Source organism: Castanea sativa, chromosome 2, assembly GCF_040712315.1.
Source record: "Castanea sativa cultivar Marrone di Chiusa Pesio chromosome 2, ASM4071231v1".
Classification (NCBI taxonomy): Eukaryota; Viridiplantae; Streptophyta; class Magnoliopsida; order Fagales; family Fagaceae; genus Castanea; species Castanea sativa.
In genome coordinates, this window is record NC_134014.1 from 48,184,313 (window position 1) to 48,202,391 (window position 18,079).

An 18,079-nucleotide genomic window follows, 5' to 3' on the forward strand; every position below is an offset into this window, starting at 1 on the left:
TAAAATTCTAGACTTATTAGTAGTTAATTTATATCAGCGTCGGTTTACCCAAAAAATAAAAAAAAATACATTAGGTTCATTTGATCAATGTTAAAAACTTTTTTTAAATGGGAAAATTATTTTATTTAAAAAGGTGAAGTATCCCCTTTTATTTCCTTCGGTTCATATGATCAATATTAAAACCTCAGGAAGGCTGGACCCAGCCGTAGTTAATTTGGTCCCAGCCCATTCCCCAGATGTAGGTCACTCAAGCCCAGTACACAGCCTATTGCCTCGGCCCAAGTCACACAATCTGCAAATGTTCGTACAGAAAACAAAGGCAACCTGTTTATCCTGCACATTCTTCTTCTTCCCCTCCTTTTAAAAAAAAAAAAAAAAAATCTTGGAAGATTTTCACCTGATAATCATTACCCATGTGTGAAGAATTGTGAAGCTTTTGGTATATTTTTCATTAATCATGTGATTTGAATATATATATATATACACACAAGGAGGTGGTACAATCGAAGTCTCATGATTACTGGGGGGTTAGGAATGATATACAGGTCAAACAATTACCAGGAAAGGAATTGTGTTGGAGATATGGTGAAGTAATTTGCCAGTTTGGAAAGCCTTAATACCCGGGTCAACCAACAAAGAAGGAAATAAGGAAGTGCACTAGTGACTTACAATTATGGAAGGCAGCTAGCCCTATCTGTATTGTAAGGTAAAGCTAGCTAGCCTAATTCACTGTTCAGCTATGTAAGTGATAATGAGAATATATATATATATAGCTTGTGTGAATGTGAGTATTTAAATTCTTGTTTTCTGCGTTTCATTTGTAACATGCACATGCTAATACAGTAAGTAATGCATGCATCGAATACAGGGACTTTGTACCCATTTTATGATTTGTCATCAAAAGTAAAGAACCCTAACATGTAGGCTTGGAACCCCAGTGGTGGTAAATGAAAAATAAAAGACTGAAGCTAGGGAAATGTCTCGTACGTCCCAATTGATGCATTTTTTCCCACGTGAGTTTTCTGTGTCCCTGGTGAGATATTTCAGATTTTTTTTTTTTGGTAATTTGAATAAACTTATTTTTATTTATTTTTTTAGAGAAAATATTTTTATTAATTTTCATTTTTTTATTATAAAAACTATTAAAATAAAAACTATGTCATTTCGGTATAACTAACAATACAATTTTAACGAAGCCTAATATGAGGACTAAACTAAATAAGGTTTAAGCTTACATGACTAAATTGCACGAAAGTGAAGTTGCATAAGTAAATTTGAATTTTAAAAAAAAGTTGAAAGAGTAAAAAGTGAACGAAAGTTTTGGGGTCACTAACAACACAATTTTGATATAGGCTAATAAGAGTATCCACATTGGTGGAAGCAAAAATTTGGCTATTTAGCACCTACAAAAGTCACTTTACTATTTTACCTCTTCACTTTATAATTCACCCAATGTCAATGAATCTATATTTTTAGCTATTTAATTAAAATAATACAAAAAACTCATTAGAATAATAATAAAAACATTAACCACAAACTTCACAAACCAACCACAACCACCTCCACTACCAACTACAACCACACCCACACCTAGACATGGCAACACGGGTCAGAATTTTCTGACCCGACCCAAAAAATACCTGACTCGAACTCGATTTTTTTTTACCCGAAGCAAAAATGAGTTTACCCGTGACCCGATCCAATTTTTTTGTAGGTCAACCCGACCCGACCTAGATAACCCGTGACCTGACCCGTTAAAAAAAATTCACTAAAAAAATATTTAGACTATGTCCTGATACTAGGTGCATAAAGCACAAAACACTAGAACCAAACCAATAGTCAATAAATTATAGATATAGACTAAGACAACAGCTTCACATTCAATTTGACTATTTGAGCTTCACAACCAATAAAGCTTCAAGAACATAAGAGAATGAGACAAGACAACCATTAAAAAAAGAAAAAGAAAAAAATCTCATTCAATTGACTAACTGGCTAGCTTAGCTGTAGTCCAAAGTCAAAGGCACAAACGTGAAAGTGTGAAACGTGACAACCACAAGGGCCAAAGCAGCAAAGCTTCCTCAATGAGTCAGTTCCTCTACTCTAGAGACTAAGCGCACGAATTGTGCTTTTGATGAGTTCACATTAGCACCGTAGTGTCCTTTGGTAAGGAGCAAGGGAAATCCCAATTCTTTAATATTAGTGTACAATGCATGTGGATGTTATACGTGTTGGTAAATTATTAAATTGGATGTATACATCAGCTGGTTGTACTCCATTATAGTTAGTCATTCTTTACTTGCCACCTTCATTTTCTCTTCCTAATTTGAACAGATCCAAGATTATACCAAGATTAGCTTCTAGAAAGCTGGAACAAGAGTTGCACCAAATTTGAGTATCAAGTGTTTAGTGGTAATTGGTAACAATATCACCAGTGAGAATTTAATCACAGTTGAGGAACTCATAAACGATTAACAGATTGCATCTATTTCAAAAAAAAAAGCTTGTTTGAAAAATATGGATCGACCTGACTCGACCTGAGACCTAACCCGACTCGTGACCCGTAAACCCGAATGACCCGACCCGCCCTGCCCCGCCCCGCCTATTTTTCGACGTCTACCCACGCCCACACCCACAACCACCATCACCATTGTAGTAACCATAGCCCACAGGAGGAAAAAAAAAAAAATTATCAACGAACCATCCCGATCTATCCACGCAACAACCATCACCACCACCACAGCCCACAGTAGGGGAAAAAAAATCAACCAAGCAGACAAACCAATGCCACCACGACCACACCCACAACTACCCCCATGAATTGACGCTGAAGAACCCACCGACACCGATCAACCCACAAACCCACCCTCACAGACGAACCCAGCCACCCATGACTGAAACAAATCCAGCCACCCACCAACTCATTGACGACAACGAACCCAACCACCCACCCTCAAGCTTGATCTACTCACCACCACAATCCCACCCATGAGAGGGAGATGTGGGAGGCACTGGAAAGGAAAAAAAAAAAGGAGAGAGAGAGAGAGAGAACATTTTTTTTAATGAGAGAAGAGAGAGAAAAGAATAAACAATCAATTTTTTTAATATCTTCTTGCTATAGTAAACAACTACTCTTGGCTATTTACTGTAGAAAGAAGGCAAAAAATTTTACCTTTGGCTCCCCCAACGTTGGGCATTAATTGGAGTTAGTGGTGATAAAAATAGCAATTTAGCTTTTTAGCACCACCAATACTAATGCTCTAAGAAGGCTAAATTTAGTAAAGTTGAACTTGAAACTTAGAGGATGAATTGAATTTTAGGAAAAGGTTAAAATAAGCAATTTGTACTTTAGCCTATAAGTTATATTTTTATACATATATTATTATTATTTCCTGAAACAGGTCTCTCTCTCTCTCTCTCTCTCTCTCTCTCTCTCTCTCTCTCTCTCTCTCTCACACACACACACACACACACACACACACACACACACACACACACACACACACACACACACACACACACACCAGTGCTAGAGCAGTGAAAATATTTTTAACTTGCCTTGCCCTTAACCTACACGACTTCCGTCCCATGCAAGTTTCCTCCTCCTTGAAGAGGGACAAGACAACAATAAAGCACCCATAATTTGAATTTTGAACCCACATCTAACACCACCTCATCATCATCCTTAATTGAAGCTATAGGTTCTCTCTCTCCATGGGGAAGGGGGGGGGGGTGTAAAATAAGGACTTCCATAATAGGTTCCTCACTTAGCAAGCATCTCAACACATTTAACTTCACAGAAATCATGCTTTACTCAAGCTTGATTAAATTTGCTCAACAATACCCTATGATATAATCATTCAAAAAACTTGGATTGATTTGTTAGAGGAGGGTTATAACTTATAAGGTAATAAGATCGGCTTTAACTTTGAGCTTTTCCCATTTCATTATCACTAAGAACATGTGCATGCATAAGAAGCTTACTTTGTAGAAACATATTAAGTTGTTACTTATATAAGTCCTGTTTCTACCTTTTAGATCGTATAATTTATATTCTTTTAATAAATATAACAATAAAATTTTAATATATAGTGTCTATATCATGATAATTATTTTTTATTATTAATTTAGTCAATACATCAATAAATTTTATTTATTGTAAACAAAGTTAAAATATAGATCCCTTTGAAGATGCTGATGCTACTCTTATCAGTCATGATAAATAATGTCCATATATATGTATCCAAACCTAGCAAAGAAAGAAAAGTAACTACTATACGTAAAATTTATGACCTTATTCGAGTTGTCATTTCAACTATTTTCCATTCTTCTTCTTCCACTCGATTTTCCATTCTCTTGAGATCTTTTCTCATCCAACGAAAATGTTTACAAAGAATTGGCTGCACACTCACGAAATGTTAGCCACAGAGAAAACGTGCTATGATTTTAGTCCCACATGGGGATATAGGACAAACGAATGAAGAATATGACAACGCAAATAGACAGTAATCAATCATGTATTCGGTTTGAATTAAAGTTCATTCTTTTGGTAAATAGTATATAAACGCAATGATGCTTTACTCCCTTGTCGTCATTCTAATAGGCAGTCCATAAAGTTACTTATTTGGGAACAAGAAAATCAGGAATTCCATGGAATAATCGCAATTGAAATCATGAGTATGATACTATATTAATGCTATACTTGTGGTGAGGTGAAATACATTTTTTTTATAAAAGAGCTTGAAAGTTGAAATCATGTAATTAAACCCAAAAGGGAAAAATAGGGGTTAAAGCTCGGAGTTTATTTTACAAATGATATGATTTTTAAATTCTGAGATATAAATACAACGTCATATGGAAGTAGAAAACTTTAAAGATTTAGCAAAACTTTAAAATGAGAAACAAATAATAGAAAATGAAGATCTGTTTAGTAATATTGTTTTACTAATATTGTTTATATTTGATAAAAATACATGTGTATAAAAAATATATAATATTATTCAAAAAAAGGAACCCAAAACATTTGGGCAGTTTGCACATGTTGACCTTAAAGGCTAAATTGTTTCAAATGTGTAGCCAACAGGCGTAAAAAGAAATAGCAATAATTGTACGAAGCCGTTAAAAAATTGGGGGCATGTGGCACTGTGGCAGCTACATTTTTTGGATGTGAAAGTTCATGAATAATATCTTAGGATAGGGACAGTGGGGCCCATCTCTTCTCCAGCATTTTTTTTCCTCCAATAATGTCCAGTCAAAAGCTTAAAAACGAGTCTAGCTCCAATCACGTCTTATCCACGTTTAAGCACTATTGTCACTCGGAGAAAATACTTCACAGCAAAGCCATTCTTAATTTCGCAATTTATTGAGTTGTCATTTTTTATGGGTAAATTATAAATTACATCCATAAAGTTAGAGAGTGATTAAATTTTACACCTTAAAATTTTAAAATTTAAATTTTACTTCTTAAAATTTGAAGTGTTTGGATTTTACATTCTGACGTTTCAAAATTTGAATTTTACCCCCTAAAGTTTTGAGTTGTTTGGATTTTATACCCACAAATTCTGAAACTTTAGAGTATAAAATTCAAACACTAACAAATTTTAGACAATAAAATTCAAACACTTCTAAAATATAAGTGGTAAAATTCAAATTTTAAAATGTTAGGATATAAAATCCAAGCATCACCAAACTTTAAAGGGTAAAATCTAAATTCTGAAAGTTCAAGGTGTAAAATCCAATCACCCTCAAATTTTAAGAATGTAATTTACAATTTATCCTATTTTATAATGAAACTAATGTTACTTTTATATGGATTTATTACAAACACTAAAAATAAAAATATTTATTATGCATTAATTATAACTTAACGCATCAATTAGGTATAAACTTAAGTGTGATCCCACAAAGAGATTGCTCAATTTTAGTACTTGTAAGTGCACAATTGCACCTGGACCCAAAGACAATTACGGGCTCAGGCCCAATGAGCCTTAAACAATAAAATTTGTAGAGTGTGGGCTTAAAATTTAGGTTAGAGGTACTGAGAACTTGATAACAGGCTAAAAGTTACAAATACTTGTAGATAACAAATGATAATTGCAAATAGACCTCCTCGGACGTAAGCCGAGGACTACTTCTGTATTATTTCTCTTTCTTTCTTAAAAGTTACAATTCTTAATTTCTTTCTTTGTTACCGACCGACCTCTTTTTCTCTGGCATTCATCCCCCTTAAATACTTCTTTTTCTGATACTTTATCCACGTGTTGCTCCAACCCCCTCCCCTAGATATTTCTTTTCTTAGTGCCTTTGAATAGTGACCAGAAGTTTCAGTTCTATTGTTCAGGGGTCATTTCCCTATTAAGGCGGCCAGGGAGATAGGTGCAAAGTCTTTAATGTGGTGGTGGCAGCCTTTTCTTTTGGTATTTTTCTAACACCGGTGTATCTCGAAGATTCAGGGTTTCCCCCTTTAACCATTAGTCTTTCCAGAGTTGTGCCTTGACCTTCATAATGAAGCTCTGAGTTCTCTTGGATCTGTCCGAGGAGAAGCTCGCCCTCGGCTGTATCCTCGGACCCTCGGCGTATGGGCCAATTCGCAAAGTTAACAAATTCTTAACTCTGGAGCAGGTCGGCCCTCCATACTACAGTCCAAAGGCCCATATGCCCACTTGGGTCCTTTTACTCCCCACAGTACTTGAAGGACCGAGAGAAAGATTTTCTCAAAAAAAGAAAAAGGGACCAAGAAAAAGAAGAAAAATGACAAATTTGATGTTTAAAATAGGGAACAATGGAGTGCGTTTGAAATAAAAAAGAGATCCAATTCTCAAAAAAAAAAAAAAAGAGATCCCTTATTTATTAATAAAAGCCATACAATACAATCACACAACCGAAAATTAGAAAATTTAGATGTTATGTATTTATCTCATAAATTATATGAGTAAAGTGCAAACTACATTTCTAAAATTTGAGGGTCTTTATTTTTTATGTCCTAAAATTTCAGAATTTAAATTTTATTATTTGAAATCATATTTCTTTAAAATTAGCATCCATTAAATCTATATTTTTCATTAAATGTCATACAAGCTTACTTAGCGTATTTAGTTCGTCAAATAAAAAAAATACTATGTTATTTTCATTATATCATGTCATTTTTATAGTTTCAATTTGAAAATAATGTAACATTGTTTTATTAAAAAAATTAAATACATAAAAAAATTAGGCAAAATTTTATAAAAATTATAAAAAGTGAAATATAAATTCTGAAATTTTATAATTAAAAAATTTTAAGATTCCAAAACTTTTTAATCGTTATTAATTGAAACTTTGACCCAGATCATAATAGGTGGTGTAGGTGTAGCTGCGACGAGTGCATTAGCTTTGTCTTAGATTTACTCATGTTCCTCAAAAACGAAAAAAAAGCTTTGTCTTAGATTCCCAGTTGCATTGATAATAATAATGGGGACTCCACCCATCCATTCCATCACACGTACCGCGTGCAGTTTGTGATGTGACTGACGACTGACGGGGCCCATAATCGAAATAAGATTTGCTTGTCTTGATTCTAATGACAAAGCCCATCTCTCCTTGGTAATCCGTACAACTAATCGCATGTTAATTGTGGCATGCTTTCTATGTTTTAATTGTAACTTTGTATCACACCCTAAAAACAAATTTGTAAATTTGTAGGGACCCACATCAAGCACTCTAGTTTTATTTTATTTTTATTTTGTTTTTCTAAATCTATGCAAGGTAAATTAAATTTTTTTAAAGAAAAACTAAACACCAATAACAAATGCTATGCAATTAATTTTTATTATTTGAATATCTCTCTCTCTCTCTCTCTCATAATGTTAATGCTCTGGCCATTAGCAATCCAACCACTAATCTCTCACCACATACCACCACCAACCACCGCACAAAAATAAATTCATGTGGTGACAACCCCAAACAACTCTCTGAAGACCCTCTGCATGCTGGCGAACCCATTATAGCCTTAAAGAATAGTAATCAGACCTTGGATTCAGATCCTCTAGAGTTCTTAGGGTACTCTACCAGTAGAGTTCATTAAATCCTAACCACTCTTTAATGATTTAATGGTTTAGATTCTGCTATGTCAGCATTTCATTAATAATATTCTTAAAATAATAAAATAATGTTGTAAACAAAACAATTAAGATGATTGTTAATGAAATGCTGACATGGCAGAATCTAGACCATTAAATCATTAAAGAGTGGTTAAGATTTAATAAACTCTACTTGGTAGAGTACCCTAGGAACTCTAGAGGATCTGAATCCGTCAGACCCTTGGGTATACTAATGCGGTTTTCTTTTTTTGTGCTGTCTTTCTTGATGTTTCTTGGTTCATTCTCTTCACTAATGAGATTTGGTCACTCTTTTTTTTTGTTTGGGAAAAGTTAACGAGTTTTCTAAGAGCATTGATTAGTAAATTATTTTAGTAATATTTTTATAAGGAAAAAAAAATTAATATTTTGATAGTTTTTTCAATTTTCTCATGAAAGTGGTATAAAAATTTTCTAAAATAGTTTATTACCAATTATTTTAAGGGCACCTATTAATATAACTCTTTTTATTTAATTCAATCATATATATTTATTTACATATATAGCATGCCAACAATCCTAGTTGATTCTCTTAAGACCAAAGACCCATTTTGCTTCGCTAGGTTTGATACAGGTTGAATGAGTTATGCTAGGTGGGGATGAAAGATTTTAACTCTAATTCTCTTTACAAAATAAGCCATGTAATGCCACTGTGTTAAAAGATTTTTATACAAACTCTCTTATCTAAACTTGTAGCATCTCTTCATTTGGACCCACCGTAACACAAACACAAGAAAGAATTTGGGAGATTTTATATAAATTTTATGTAAAAATTTTCCCACTAATATTTTAGGCAAATGTTTGGTGAACGAAAACAATAACCGTCAAACTTGTCGTTGGTGTTCAAATTTCTAAACCTAAAAAGCCTAACTTTGGAGCTACAATGATAAGCTTTTATTTATTTATTTTCTGATTCCATTCCATTGATACTATTGTTAAGCTATTGCGTAGATATTTAGTAAGCCGCATGATAGGCTTAAGGATATATAGGTTTTATGCAATTTACCCTTTAAATGTTTGAGCTTTCTCTATCTTTGGTTTTCAAAGATGTGACACCCGACGTGGTACCCATATATTGATTTTGATCCTTAACTTTGTTTGATATTACGCATTCCTTGCAGTTCATCGAGTAGTGTGAATTTTAAAAGATCCCTTGTCATAGAAAAGAGAAGTCGCAAAATCAAAAAAGATTAGCTCTTTTTGCTGATAATAATAGTGAAAATACCCAACGGGGCATCTCTCTTTTAACTTGAAGTGGTTAAAGTGGGAAAAATGCTTCTGTATAAAGATTTAAATGTGCGGTCCTACACTCCTACAGTCACATGAGATGAGAGCACCAATTCGGATTTTTGTTACTTCCTTGTCGATTTGTTCAGAGGAAAAATATTCAGAAAAAAAATTATTGTGTATATAACTTTAAGACCTTCACATGTTCACACTGGTCTAGCTAAAGGTTAAATTCTTGGTCAATATCAAAATATAAAAATGGTCAAAATTCAACAACTCTCTTAAGTGCAAAGTCCAAAGTCCAGATTGGCCATTGGCCAAAGCGTATCATAATTTTATAATCCATTTAGCTGTATCAACGATAATACAAAATTCTTTAAAAAAAAAAAAACGATAATACAAAATTTAATAAAGTAATAATTAAGTACATCTTAATTTATTTTGAGCATTTAATACCATATATCAAATAATATTTTTGAACATTCCTCTGACAAAATAAGTCAAATTATGTACACGCATAATGAAGAACACAACCATAGTTTTGATTTGAAAGAAAAAATTTGCATCACAACTCATAATAAATCATTTATTACTTATTCACTTGTTCGTTAATATGACTAAAACAATCGTTAACAAAAAAAAATAAGATTATAAATTTATAATCAAATGAGGATGAGACTCCAAGATAGTTTCTTTAAACCCTTCTTGTGAGCATGTAAATGATTTTCCATCATAATAAATTATGCTCACCAATTAGAAGAGGGCATAACTTAGATCTAGTGCTTTTGTACATTAGAGCAACCACATCAGCTTGTTCATTTTACACATTCACTTTTACAAAATACCCACATTAGTTCATCTATTTTATCAGTTCTTTTAATTAAATAATCAATTTTCTCACATTTTTTTATTATTTCTCTCAACTACCCCTTAGCCTACCTGCACTATCTCTCTCTCTACCTTTTTTTTTTTTTTCCTGATTTATTGCTCTCTCTCTACCCATCACTCCTTTATTTATTTTATCACCGCTTTTTCTAATTTATTGCTCTCTGATTTTTTTTTTTTTCTGAAACTCCTCATCCTCATCCTCCTCTTTCCTCTTTCCTCTTTCCTCACCTGCTTCGACCACCGCTTCCCTTTCCCTCTCCCCACACTTTCACTCCCCAACAAACCCTTCTTCTTATCCACCTCCAGCTCCTTTATTCCCATCGGAGTCGCAAACTTCTTCGCCTTCCTGAAATCATTATACCCATCTCCCTCTTGGTCTAATCCACAGCATCTCAATCACAAGCACTGATCCACAACTCCGATCAGGCAAGACCCGATCAAGCACCGACCCACAAGCACTGATCTCCCTAGCTTCGACCCACAAGCACCGATCAAATCCGACCAGATTTGACCGAGATCTCCCTAGCTCCGATTCACAAGCACCGATCAAATTTGAGATCTCCAGCTCTGATCAGGCAAGACCCATCTTGGTCAGATCTCCCGAGCTCCGATCAAGCAAGCCATAAACACCGATCGTTCCAAAGACCCACAAACACTGATCGTTCCAGTCAGGCACCAATTGTGTATCTCTGTGTGTGTGCGTTTTTTTTTGAGTAAGTGTATTTTTGTTGTTTTGTCTATGTGTGGATGTGTTTGTGTGGGGGGTGTTTGTGCGCATCTGAGAAAAAGAAGAAGATGAGGAGAGGAGAAGTAGTTTGTGAGCATGGAGAAGAGAGAGAAAAAAACTAGCGAACGTGAAATAATAAAATAAGGGATAAACGAGCTACAGTAACTGTGTAAATATACACGGTTACTGTAGCTCGTTTAAGAATTTGCACATCTTTACCTAACTTTGCACCCACTAATGTGAGTGTTTTTTTTGCCAAAATGTGTAAAATGAATGAATTTTTGTATTATATAAGATTATCTACCAACTAATGTGGATGTTATTAGACTCAATAAAATATGGACATGTATAATCATTGTATCCGGTCCAATTAAAAAAAAAAATTGCACAAAGCCTCAACGGCTATATTTAATTTATTTTTTAAAATCCCCAACGGCACTAGGTTGGGTTTTCGCCACGTCTCTAGAATCCCAGCAATTACTTGTGCATGCATTTATTACAATATGAGGCAGTATCCAAATAATTTAATCATTAATCTTTGTCCCCAACTCCTATAATTTAATGATTTAATTACTTGGAAATTGTTCGGTCAAAACACAGAAAAGACGGTACGGTTTTGGCTTAGATAACATTAAAAATTCCTAGGGAAAGATTAAGTAGCTCGCGAGATATTCTTCTAGTCTCAAATATAGTAATTAAACAAAATAATGCCTGCCTTTTGTAGACAAATTGTTTCCTAATGTCATACAAATAAAAAGTCTTGTCAGAACTCGGAAGAAAGAGGCCAAGGTGCATGCAACTGGCTACACATGCATACTTAAAAAAGACATGGTTGAATTTTTTTAAGTATAATTTAGATACTTGAAGAATAATTTCTTTAAATTAGATGTTTATTTTATAAGGTGCACTTAAGTGATAGCTATTGCACCACATATTATTCTAATGATCAACATTATACTATATATCATATTATTGCTTGGAAATCTATTCTTTTTAATGATGTTCTTAATAACTAATATATATAGGTTGAATATGAATATAGGTGTGAATTTGATACAGGAAAAATTGAAGAATTTATCTGTATGTGTTAATTGTGGTGGGCTTAGGGTTAGGAAAACTTGTAAATCAAGGTTTATAATTGTTTAAGAAGAGTTATGGGATTGTGATAAGAATTAAAAGATGATATGGTGAGTTTTTTTAATTTTATTTTATTTATAACTATTTGGTAAAAGAAAGTATGGAAAAATTTAGGGCTTTGATAGGTAAAAGAAATTGCTTGATTTTGGGTTGTAAAGAAGAAGAATAACTGAGAAATTTAGAGTGTTTAGAGATTGTATGAATAGTACTCATGAACAAGAACTAAGAGAAAGAACGGAAGAATAAGAAGAGGAGAAAGAAAGAAGAGAAAATGAGGAAGAAAGAACCCACAAAGGCCAAAGTGCATCCATACTCAAAGCATTCAATAACTTTATTAATCAACTCTCATCTTCGTTGAATACATTAGTATAATTTATATGAAGACATTTTCTTACTAGTACTATATATAGGACTCCTACTAGTATTGAAACTCCTAATTTGATATCACCGCGCACCCTTGGTGCAGTGGTCACTCCACAAGTATAAATGCTTGTGGAGTGTAGAGGGCAAGGGTCAAGGTTCAAGTCTTTGGGAGGAAGATTCACACATATATACACTTAGATTAAGTTAGAGTAGAAATTCTATCTTGTATAAAAAAAATAAAAAAACTCCTAATTTGATTAATAAATTAAAACATAATAAATACTAACTTGGACACAAAGAAAATAAAACCTAAGATACTTATGATATGCTAGGAGATCCAAGACTCAAGCAAAGTACCAAAATACCCTTAATTCAAAAGAATTGTAGAAATTATAGATTTGTCTTAAATATAAAATTAAGGATAACTACTAAAATAAAATTTCAAATAAAAAATAATTTTGATCTTAAAGGACTCATATATTGATGGCCAAAATGCATGACTTTTACTTTAATTGGACTTCATATGAGGACCTCATAAAATAATTCTTGAATAAATGAATTTGCAAAGTAATGACAAATTAATCTTCCATGGTTGCATTAGGATTGGACTCAGTTCTTATACAAACATTTAAATTCAATATTTTTTTTTGATAGATCAATATTATTATTACTTATAAATTAATAAAAACTCTATTGATGTTGGAGTGTTTTTTTTTTTAATATTTATTTTAACAAAGAACTCATTAATCTATGAAAACTTTCATTTTTTTCCCATTCAATCAACCAAATTAAAATTATGATAAATATTTTATTAATTCATTTATTAGTTTTAATATTTAAATAGACTAACAAGATGACCTTAATGTATTCAAAATAATCCCTAAAAAGTGTATTAACAAAAAAAAAAAACCTAATTTGACTAAAGATTAACGATTTTGATAATGGTCAAGCTTTAAATAAGTGAACGAAATGGTTGTATAATTGCGAGATATTGTAAAAAGAATTAAAGATTGTGTACCTAAAGCAATAATCCCTAAAAAATTCCAATTAGTAAACCCAAGCAAGTGTGCAACCTGCCGGACTTGATCTAATAAGAAGATATGGGTGGACTAAAAAAAATGGCAATTTATTTTTGGTTGATATTTACAACAAAAAAATGAGGGCGATTTGAATCCTAGATGTCTCTCTTAGAAACACTAGGACATGCTAGTAGATAAAGGCTCTTGGTATAAAATTGGCAATTTCAAATTCTTTAGTTACTAAAAAAATGGAAAATGCTAGAGTTGCAATTTTTTTTTTTACAACTGCTGATGTGGAAATTGGTAATCAATGAGTGAAAAAGTGATGGCAGTAGTGGGTCCAAATGATAAACAAAAAACAATTACCACAACGATAGTCTACAAAAATATTGTAAAATAGTTTGTAATTGTAGCATTACTAAAAAAAATACAGATTGTAGCATTACTCCAACTAAACTTGATACATTATCTTGCTAATATTATCTTGATGAGAAATCTTACGTCAACAACTTAAATTACTTTTTTGTTCACTTGTAACAGTAAAAAAAAATCTCACTTAAAATTTGTTATAAACGTATTGTGAAAATATTATAAACATCACATTTCTCTTATCTTGATAATAATAAATATTAAATTTCATAAATCTTTCTTTTTTTTTCAAATATTACAAAATCTTTACTTAATTATAAAACCTCTTATCTCCATACTCAAATATTTTTCAAGATTGTCTAGCAGGATCTAGTTTTTTTTTTTTTTTTTAAATAATTAATTTCATAGAAGAAATGCAAAGCGTATTATTGAGGAAAACTATTTAAATCAGCCTAAAGTTCATGTTTAACGTCTAGTGATATATCATCCATCCAGACTAAGAAATGTGGACTAAGAACTACTCTTCTCACAAGCGAGTTACAGAATTACAATACCTACGAACATGAGAGAAACATATATAGTTTTGAAAAAGAGAAGGCAAGACACTGTATGTCCTGTGCAATGTGGCCATAATGAGACAGAGAGCTGCTGCTTGACTTGAGAACTTTGATGAGAATTTCAGAATCACCTTCTATAATGACTTGGTCCACCCATATTTCTTTTGCAAACTTCAGAGCTCATCTTGCCGCCAAAGCCTCAACTTCAATGGTCTAGCCCGATCTAGTGGTTCCTCGAATTCATGATTTTTTTAAAAATCCAAATTGGTTGATCTAGCATACAATATTTCTTTAATATTTCATGCAATTTTAATAGTTTTAGATTTTAGGTTATTATTTCCTTAATTTAAGGAGTTTTAATCCTTTCCTCATCAAATAAAGGTCCAAATGTAGTAAGTATCCATTAGGATCTCTTCTACAATACTTTTTACTAGGCAATCACGTTTCTGGTGCCTCCCTTTATACAGGCCTAAAATTTGTAAAACAAAAATGAAATACTTTGTTGGATTTTAAAAGTTTGAGGGGATACTCTCTTTTTCCTTGTTCACCTCCCTGTTATGTTCTTTTAGAACTAGGTTCGTAAAAGAATTATGAGTTCCTACATGCCTACGCTACAACAATTGGTATTAGAGTGAGACTAGGTTCCAACATGACGCAAAGAGGAAAACATGGGGGGAAGACATGCTGCCGTAGATTATGTGTATGAGTGTGATGTGCAACTAGAGGTGCATTATCAAAGCATCTCACTGCCTTAGCCATTGGGATTTGGATTACTTGGAGGGGAAGAAGGATTTCAAGGTTGAAGAGAAGGATGAACACATAAACAGAGTCATCCATTGATTCTGAATTGCCATTAATCTATGATGAGTACTCGGATGATGATGAAGATATGTTGGAGGTAATATCTTTGTGTAATCTAGGAACCATACAATTGGGATATGTATACCAAGTGTTCAACGAAAGTCCTAACAATGTTCATTTAGACATGAACAATTCACAAACATATATTGACTTAAATAACCTCATATTGTTCGTTGAAGTTTCAAAGAGAACAATTGTGGTGAAGGTGGATGATTTCACTTGGAAAGATGTGATTTTTAATAGTTCATCAATCGACATAACATTTGTTGGAGCATTTTAATATTAAATAATTAAAATGAATAAATGTTATAACATAAATGTGAAGATGTGAGAGTGAATGTGGAAGATGAGGAGTTAGTGAAAATGTTTAATCCCACATTAAAAAGGAGAGAAACTATTTTGTTTTTTTTAATTGTGGTAATTAATGGGCTAACATGAATTGTTTCAAATATTGGGTCAGATACACGCGCAAGGGGGAGGTGAAGGGTGCAGGTTTCAAATTTGGAAATGAATTAACACCTTGGATCCTCCTTCTTGACAGTCCATTCAGAGTAATTACCATATCCGTTGGTGCGTAAATGACCCGAATTAATATTCTATTTTTATTATGGAAAATAATGAGTCATTAACCCACTTAATGGACTATCCGTTTGAGCCTTTTCATTATTCAGAAACTCCTTATTTCATCATTAATTGTGTAACTCCAGTTCATCATGATAATATCCAACAATTAATCTAGTAACACCCACTATATCAGAATAATGGACCTAATTAAATCAAATTAATTTGGGTAGTAATTTCGTGAGGCCCATTGAGCTTATAAATAGACCCATTCAGTCACAATCCAAGTTACTGCAATATACACTAAAAAAAAAATAGAGATTCTTGGCAAGGAAAGGTGTTCATTCTGGTGGAGTTTTGGGCTTAAACACTTTGTGCAAAGGTTATTCTAGTCATATGACACTTGTTGGACTGTTGTATCCTAGGGAAGACAAGTTAGAGACGGTTTGCACCGGTTACAAAGTTTAGCCAACCAAGAGCTTGAATCTCCTTAAAGAGAGCGAGTGCCGCGCATCAGTCCAAATAGTGTTGTGTAATCTCTTTCTATAAATTAATAAAAAATTCAGAAGTATTATTCAGTTTCTCTTCGTGTTATTTCCATTATCATTGTGTTTGCACCAACAACATTGAATCATGCTGGTTTATATTTTTGTGAGAATGGTAGTCAAGATTTGAATGCGTTTGTGATTATGGAGCTAACATTGAATCATGCTGGTTTAATGAATTGAGTCTTGCTCCATAATCATGCTGGTTTATGAGTCTTGCTCCATAATTCGCAAGGCAACATCCGCTACAGCAATGGGGGAAAAGGCCTCTACACATTAAAGGAAGGTCAAGGTCACTCCTTATAAGGACATCTCCATGTGCTTTCCTAGGCAATATGAGATTGGGGGTCACTACAATACACCCCCTTACTGGCACATGCATCGTCGCGTGTGGGACCCACACTTCCGGCTAGGGCATGACTCTGATACCATCTGTAATGGCCCTACCCTAATTGTGTAGATATTGTCCGCTTTGGGGCCCATGCCCCCTCACGGTTTTGTTCTCCCTCAAGGTAACCCCCAATCCCACATTGCCTAGGAAAGCACATGGAGATGTCCTTATAAGGAGTGACCTTGATCTTCCTTTAATATGTAGAGGCCTTTTCCCCCACTGCTGTGTGCCTTGAGGGAGAACAAAACCGTGAGGGGCATGGGCCCCAAAACGGACAATAGAGGCGAGGCCATTACATATGGTATCAAAGTCAGCCCGATAACTCCGTGTGGGTTCAGAGACACTACCTCACAAAGTGGGCCCTAACAAAACGTAAGAGATTTAAGTGGAGAAGATTATGATATCCCAATTTGATTGATTATGTGATGTGTGTAGATATGTGATGAGTCCTACATCGGGTATTTACTGGGTAGATCTAGGATTTATTAACAACTACAATGAGTCTCAATTGTGACTAGTCCTTTTGAGTATAGCGTAGATGTGGCTAGCACTTTTTCTTGGGTCGTTACACCCAAGCCCTTCTAGTCCGACTTTGCTGACCTCCCGACTTGGAACCTTTCTCCAAATGGCCAATTCAACTCTAGCTCAGCCTACGCCCTCTCCAAGAACTCCTAGACCGATCCCCTTGCCCCAACCTAGAGATGGATTTGGAGAAACCCCACCATCCCTAGAATCCAAACCTCCCTTTGGCTGGCATGCGAAGAAAAAATTCCCACCAAAGTTCTCGTCAACACAAGACAGGTAATTAAGGACGATACCTGCCCCCTTTGCCACTTCGAAGCTGAAACAACTCTTCACATCCTCAGATTGTCCTCACATACAGCCCATCTGGACCAACCTCACCAACCCCGCCTTACCCAATAGCTTTTTCTGCAGCCACACCTTCGGCTGGTTAAAGAAGATGGTCACCCACAATCACCCTGCACCCCTTTCCAACATTACCTGGTGTGTCATCTTCCTTGTGGCTGTCTGGTCCGCGAGAAATAAATTGGTCATGGACGGCACTTGCATTGACAGCAATAGCATCTTCAAAAAGATTGCCTCCACCTCCACCGATCTCTTTTACACCCTTCCCACCAATATGCGTAGGGGTGTCAATTTGGGTTAGCGTGTCGGGTTCGTGTCGTGTCGAGGTAGGGGTATTCGATTAAATGGCTCAACCTTAAGCTGACCTATTTAATAATCATATCATGATCCTTCAACCCTAACCCGACCTGTTAATAAAGCGGGTTGACCTAACTTAATCCATTTGACACGCTT